This window comes from Euleptes europaea, chromosome 1, assembly GCF_029931775.1.
Source record: "Euleptes europaea isolate rEulEur1 chromosome 1, rEulEur1.hap1, whole genome shotgun sequence".
Taxonomy (NCBI): Eukaryota; Metazoa; Chordata; class Lepidosauria; order Squamata; family Sphaerodactylidae; genus Euleptes; species Euleptes europaea.
The window spans coordinates 165,840,718-165,848,150 of NC_079312.1; positions in this window are offsets into that span (position 1 = coordinate 165,840,718).

A 7,433-nucleotide genomic window follows, 5' to 3' on the forward strand; every position below is an offset into this window, starting at 1 on the left:
ATGTTGCTTTTAACAGTTGTGCAGTATTCCTAAGGAGGGTTAACAAAAATCAGGGTAACCATCTTGCAGTATTCACAGTAAGGTGATTTGAAACATCTTTCAGTACTTATCTGCAGGTGACTTGGGGATGCTGTTCTCCTTTAGTCATTGCAAGCAGAGATCCGGTTTTATTCCCCCCCCCAATTAATACTGAATCTAAAAGCATGGTCTTCTGCAAGGTTGCCAACTTCAGGGTCTTGACAGGAGAGCTTTGCGTATATGGGGAAGGTGTAAAGGGCAACACAGGCAATAAAAAAATGTAACATACTGCAAATAAACAGGACAAAGACCTTGGAATCATTTTCAATGGAAGCACTCTGGCTCCTGACATATAAAAGGTAAAGGTAGGCTGTTACCGCACTAGTATATCCAGCGATGTATTCAGAGTTTGGAAATGTTATAAAAAATACTGTTCACACTTTCTATGTATTCCCACCGATGTATTAAGAGTTTGTGTTATAAAAAATAGTGTTCGCACTTTGTTTGGCCCCTTTAGCTGTGAAGACGTCTTCCAACCATTTTTTAACCAAAAAATGGCATCCAAAAACCCTTTTAAAAGTGATGTTTTTTATAACATTTCCAAACTCTTGATACCTCACTGGGAATACCTAGTGCGGTAACAGCTGTAGTCCCCTGTGCAAGCATCAGGTCATTCCTGACTCATGGGGTGACGTCACATCCTGACATTTACTAGGCAGACTTAGGGGGTTACTGAACTTTGTATTCCCAGCAATGTATTAAGAGTTTTAAAATGTTATAAAAAACATTGCTTTAAAAGGGTTTTTGCATACCACGGCTAAAAAATGGTTGGAAGACGTCTTCACAGCCAAAGGGGCCAAACAAAGTACGAACAGTATTTTTTTATAACAGTTTCAAACTCTTAATACATCGGTGGGAATACATTGAAAGTGCGAACAGAATTTTTTATAACATTTCCAAACTCTTGATACATCGCTGGGAATACCTAGTGCGGTAACAGCCTATGTTTACAGGGTGGTTTGCCAGTGCCTTCCCCAGTCGTCTACACTTTACCCCCAGCAAGCCGGGTACTTGTTTTACCGACCTTGGAAGGATGGAAGGCTGAGTCAACCTTGAGCCGGCTACCTGAAACGAACTTCAGTTGGGATAGAACTCAGGTCATGAGCAGAGCTTGGACTGCAGTACTGCAGCTTACCACTCCTCGCCACGGGGCTCCTCCTGATATATAAAGCAGTGATAAAGTAGACGGTGCATTTGCTCATTTGCAAAGCACCTTACTTTTGCTCCTGGGTATCAGAATCCAGCCTCGGTATCTAGGATTAAGGAGAACATTTCCCAACATCTTTTGGCTGGGAACATAGGCTTGAGACTGCAGGGACAATGCTTCTTGTTTAAGCAGAAGTGAATTTTATGGCTGATCATGATTTCCGGTGCTTTGCGCCTAGCAGAAGCAGAAAAATTCTTGCAAAGTAAGCAAACACAGGCATCAATTTATGCCAGCCGTTTGACCCCAGAGAACCAGTTACGTTGCTGCGGTTATTATAGTGGGATTGTAATTTGTAATCTTTCCTTGTATAATTTCTTCGGAGGCTTTTACTGCTTTGTATATTTTCTTCTGGTCTTGCTAATTATGAGAAATAAGGAGTTATGCAGGGTACTAAAACCGCATTCCCAAACACTAGAAATTGTCATCCGCTGCTGCTCTAGTCTCACATTTCATCAGGCATTATAAATACTTTGGAGCCATATACTTGCATTCATAATAAGGATGCCAGGCTCCAGGTGGGGACCTGGGGATCCCCTGAAATTACAGCTCATCTCCAGAGGACAAAGATCAGTTCCCTTGGAGAAAATGGATGCTTTGGACAGTGGACTCTATGGCCATTTATGCAAGGTCATTTTTGATGCTCGCTCAAAGCTCCTTTTTTTAAATCCGACCTTTAAAATGCCTATTTATGGTCCTGATGCAAGAGGGGAAAGTCAAACAAATACCACCCCCACTCGCCTGCTCCTTTGTCCCTTCATTTGCATAGCCATTAGCAATCGCCGTTTGCCTAGCTAACCTGCGGCTGTGATTCTTCACGCTTCCTTGAGTGGATGCATCAAGGTGAGGACGGAGTAAATAAAAAAGGTCGAGTTAAAGGGGCTCTTAAGAAATGTGAAGCAGGTATGCGCAAGCTTCGCAGTGACTTCTGGAATGACAGTTCAGTGGGAAGAACTCAAAAAAATATGTGGGGCACTTCAGCCTGGAACGTGCTGCTAATTACCAAGCATAAACGACCTATGGCACTGTACCCCAGTGAGGTTCCTGTCCTCCTCAGGGTCCATCCCTAAATCTCCAGGAGTTTCCCAACCTGAATCTGGCAACCCTCCCTCCCCCCCCATCCCCTGCCAGTGGCCAGGGGGACTTGGCAACCCGAATTCATAAGGACTAGAAACGTTGTTTCATTTCTTTCTTTTTTAATGAAAAGCTAGAATTCTGAAGAAACTGACTTCTGTCCCATTTCTGTGTTTGGCATCATCCCTGTGATCTTGCTGGATCCCACCATATGTATACGTATCTCCTCATGTTCTGTTAAAGGCATCAGGGCATTTCTGGATGATATCTTCCCCCATGCATGCACACACACCAAACTTGCTGCTATTACTAAGTTGTCACAGGAAATCGGTCCTCGAGGAAGCCCTCTTCTAGAAACCGTATCGCCTGGTACTCCCTGTGCAACCTCTTGCTGCTGTGATACTGCAGCCCTGCTCCATCAGCTACTATGCCTGCTGCATTTGGAATGTGAGTGCATGAAATAGTTCCCATGTCCTGCTCTTAAAAATACAAAATCTGGTATCTGAGCAGGGCTTCGGTCCAGAGGCAAAGACCACTGGGTCCAGGGGTTTCTTACTGTTACATTTCATTAAATTGTTCCTTATGCCATTCATTTCAGAAATACTCCTAGAAAAGATGAGCCATATCTACAAAAAGAACTTTAATTAAATGCGTCACATGGACATTGGACAGTACCCTATCGCCCAGCTAGGTGTAGTAGAGCCTTCCTCCAATATGAGGAGCCTGCCTTTGATGATCAGGTACAACCCAGTATGTCATAATAAATTGTTGTTTGAATCCTCACTCAGCCATGGAAAATTGCTGGATGACCTTGGGATGACTTCTCAGCCTAACCTACCTCACAGGGTTGTTGTGGGCATAAAAGGGAGGACATGAGAACGGTACAAGCCACTAGATGCAATTGGGGAAGCTGCACCATCACCGGCCGCCATGGGTGAAGCCGCACTGGGCATGCTGGTAATGGGGAAGAAGAAGAGTTGGATTTTACGTGCCAACTTTCTCTACCACTTAAGGGAGAATCAAAACAGCTTACAATCACCTCCCCTTCCCCTCCCCACAACAGACACCCTGTGAGGGAGGTGGGGCTGAGAGAGCTGTGACTAGCCCAAGGTCACCCAGCTGGCTTCATGTGGAGGAGTGGGGAAACCAACCCGGTTCCCCAGATCAGTGTCCGCCACTCCGAACCACCGCTCTTAACCACTACACCATGCTGGCTCTCCATGCTGGTGACGGAGGAAGCCATGGCAGGCCCAGGCAGGCCACCAAAGGAGGAAGCCCTCATCTTCTCACCTGGCTACTCACCTCTGTGCTGCCTCAATGACAGCAGCAACTATTCCCCCACCCGCCTCCAGCTTTGCATTCTCAGAAGTTATATAAAAGCTGCGCAGACCAGAGAACACTACCCTTTTGAGGGGGAATTAACCCCCCAATATTTTTTAATGTTTTAACACCCCCCTCCAGTGTCAGCGAAGTAGCCAGCCTGCCACAGTTTCCCAGCCACCACCCCACACACCATCAGCGAAGCAGCCAGGTCCGCTTTGGCCCCTGTCCACCCCCCCCCCTTCAGTGACAGCAGCCAGGCCCACCGCAGCTTCCTGCCACCCCCGTCAGTGAAGCAGCTAGGTTTGCTGCAGCTCCCGGCCACCCCAACCCCCCCCTACTGTAAGCGATGCAGGCATCCCGCTGTGGCTCCTGGCAACCCCACCCAACATCAGTAATGCAGCTGGCACACCGAACGAGGAGGAGGTAGGTGCGTTGTTGGCCCATGAACAGACAATGCTTTTGTTTTTAGGGGGGATTTAACCCCTCTCCCATGTAATCTTTGACTGGTTTCAGATTTTTCTGCAAACCTCAGGGTCTCCAGCGGTTAGAGGAAAATCTCCTTTCTCTCTGCGTGGGCCCAATCCGCAGATTTATATATCCGCAGATCTACCCACACTTGATAAAAGCAGGCGCACTTTTATATGTGTTATGTTATGTATGTATATCTGGTATGTTTTTATGCTGGTCTTGGACTGTATTAAACTCTCTTTGTACTTTTTTTTTTGTACCGGTAGGTATATAGATGCTGATCAGGTTTAATGTCTGTGGCACCATATTTTGCTGGAAGAAGTTATTGGTGAGTAGCGTTTGACTCTGAGTGGCCATTTTTGCATGGTAATTAGCAGAGCGTTCCAGGCTGAATTGCCCCGCATATTTTAAAATTTTTTTCACTCTGAACCGTCATTCCGGAAGTGACTGCGAAGCCAGCGCACACCTGCTTCGCATTACTTAAGAGCCCCTATAACATGATCTTTTGTGTTTGGTCTGCCACTGCCGAGAAGAATCCTCTGAAGGAACTATGCAAAACAACAGCAGCGCGTCAGCTATGCACATGCTAATGGCAAACAGGAACAAAGGAGCAGGTGATTGGGGGGGTGGAATTTCTCCTTTTGCATCGGGACTGTGAATAGGCATTTTTAAAGTCGCATTTTAAGAAAGAGCTTTGAGTGAGCCTCAAAATTGACCATGCATAAATGGTCAGTGAGTTTTGATCCCTTTGGGTGAGCTGCTCCAAACTTTGGAAGACCTAGACCAGTGAGGGCGAACCTTTTAGAGACCGAGTGCCCAAACTGCAACCCCAAACCCACGGGCGAGGGGAGGGACCAAATGGCCAAAACGCACGGGAGGTTTTGCCTTGGATTTGCAACTTTCTAGATGTGCTGGGGCGACAGCGAGCTTGCCTACAGAGAGGGCTCTGTGTGCCGCCTCTGGCACGCGTGCCATAGGTTCGCCACCACTGACCTAGACTGAATATTTTTTACACACACATATAAATTCTGCCTGGGGCATCACAGGTTTGAAGAGGCACATGTGATATCTCCAGTTCATCCTAAAAGCCAGGCCTGTGTGCATCTCAGACCCTCTGACTAAAGTTGAAATCAGTTGCATCAGTTCTTCCATTATTTTGAAGAAGAGGAAAGGGCTGGGCAATCTCTCCAGTTCCTCTTCCCCACCCAATAACTGACTGATTGAATTTCAGCTTTTAGAGAAGAGTTTTGGCTGCTCCAGATAGGCTGAATTGGTATTTAGCTTCTTTACCACATGAGTGCTTGTGGAGAGAAGCATGAATTGCACATCCTAGCATCCCACCATTTGCCACTATATTTGAGGGATGCGTTTACTCCTCTGGGGTCCCCCGAGTGTGCACATCTCGCTCAAAAAGTAAGAAAAGATGCAAACACATTTCCCTTCCTTGTGTGTCATAATATCTGTATGAGTATGTACCTAACAGGCAGAATAAAGCAAATGTCCAGTGGCACCTTCAAGGCAGAATAAAACAAAAGTCCAGTGGCACCTTAAAAACTAAGGACGTTTATTTCACTATAAGTTCTTGTGAGTGCCACTGGTTTTTTGTTTTATTGTGCTACAAAATCTAAGAGGTAGTACACCCTCCTTTTGATCTCTGTGTTGCAAAAAGGAACATTTCCTGCCTTTTAGCCACAGACATCTATTTTGAAAAGGTCACAGAATGGTGCAGACAGGGACAGGAGTTGCGTCATTGTCTTCTCTTTGTAGAGCAAAGCATCTTTTCTGTGCATTACACAGGGAGGGGATTGGGGCCAGTGGCAGCATAGCATTAAAAATAAAATTGTAGTTTCCCTTGTCAGCTGGAGAAAGGCCTGGGTCTACTCAGATTTGAGAATGGCAGGCTTATAGTTCCACGGGGATATGCCACGGACAAGATCCCCCATGTGCACCCTCACACACTTATTTGTGGGGCTGAATGTGCTAATCTCGGGTGGATTTACTGAGGGCAAGTGATGGCGCAGGAAAACATTGTAGCATCGGTGACACTGGCTGGCTGCCGTTTTGAATGCTGGCACCCATACTTGCTTTGAAATGGATGCTGGAAAAATCTTGATGTGGAAGTAAGGAGGAGCTCGAAGGATGATTTGAGGGCTTGAAAAAGCCAGACGGCAGGATGGGCCAATGGACCGCAATCCTTTCAGCTTGTCAAAGGGGAGTGACGTGATTACGGTGTGTAATTTACCTTTATGGGGAGAATGTCTTGGGTGCCAAAAGGGCTTTATAATGGAGCAAAAAACCCCGTATCTCCCAGCACCTGGAGTTTAAAGCTGGACAGATGCTTATTACAGAGAAGGCTCCTATCTCTAGCTTGGAGGTTGATTAAACATCAGTGCAGGTGTCCTGGGGAGAAAGTGGATTCTCCAGTTCCGTCTGAGATCAAGAATGGCCATACACAAGGGGACAGACTTTAACATGCCCAAATCACAGTGACGATTAACATTAACAGTGATCCCACCAGGCGCTTCATGTTCAGTGTGGCTTACGATGTACCTTGCATACGTACCATACATGTCTAACGAAGTTTTCCTACAGTTGATCTCCTGAGTTGCCTGACACGGGGGAAGGTGATCAGCTGTAGGGCAGTCAGGCCCCCCTGCCCTACAATTGTCTGCCCCCCACATGCTACCTGAGTGATTCTGGGGCCCCAGCCACAAGTTTTGCCCAGGGCGCCCAAACACTAAGACTGTTGTGATTGTTCCCTGATAGTATGAAACTGGGATAGTTTGAACATTTGCAGAGGAGGACAACGTTGTTTCAGGATCTTTTTGCGAATGTGTGAGTTGCATCTTTTCCCATTATGTAGTTTCAATGGTATTAAAAGCAGCACCTATTGTAGGGTTGCCAATCTCCAGGTACTAGCTGGAGAGCTCCTGCTATTACAACTGATCTCCAGCCGATAGAGATCAGTTCACCTGAAGAAAATGGCCACTTTGGCAAGTGGACTCTATAGCATTGAAGTCCCTCCCCAAACCCCGCCCTCCTCAGGCTCCACCTCAGAAACCTACCTCCAGTGGTGAAGAAGGACCTGGCAACCCTAACCTATTGGAATGTTTTCATCTACATATCCATTAAAGCTATGAGGAGCTCTGGTGTCTTTTGCAGCCGGTCACCATTTTCTGCTCCGCCATGTACCTCAGTTTGCATCTTAATGTACAGGTTGGGCAGTTAAAATTGCCACTGATGGCATGACCCTAAAAAAAGGGTTGCCAACCTCCAGGTAGTAGCT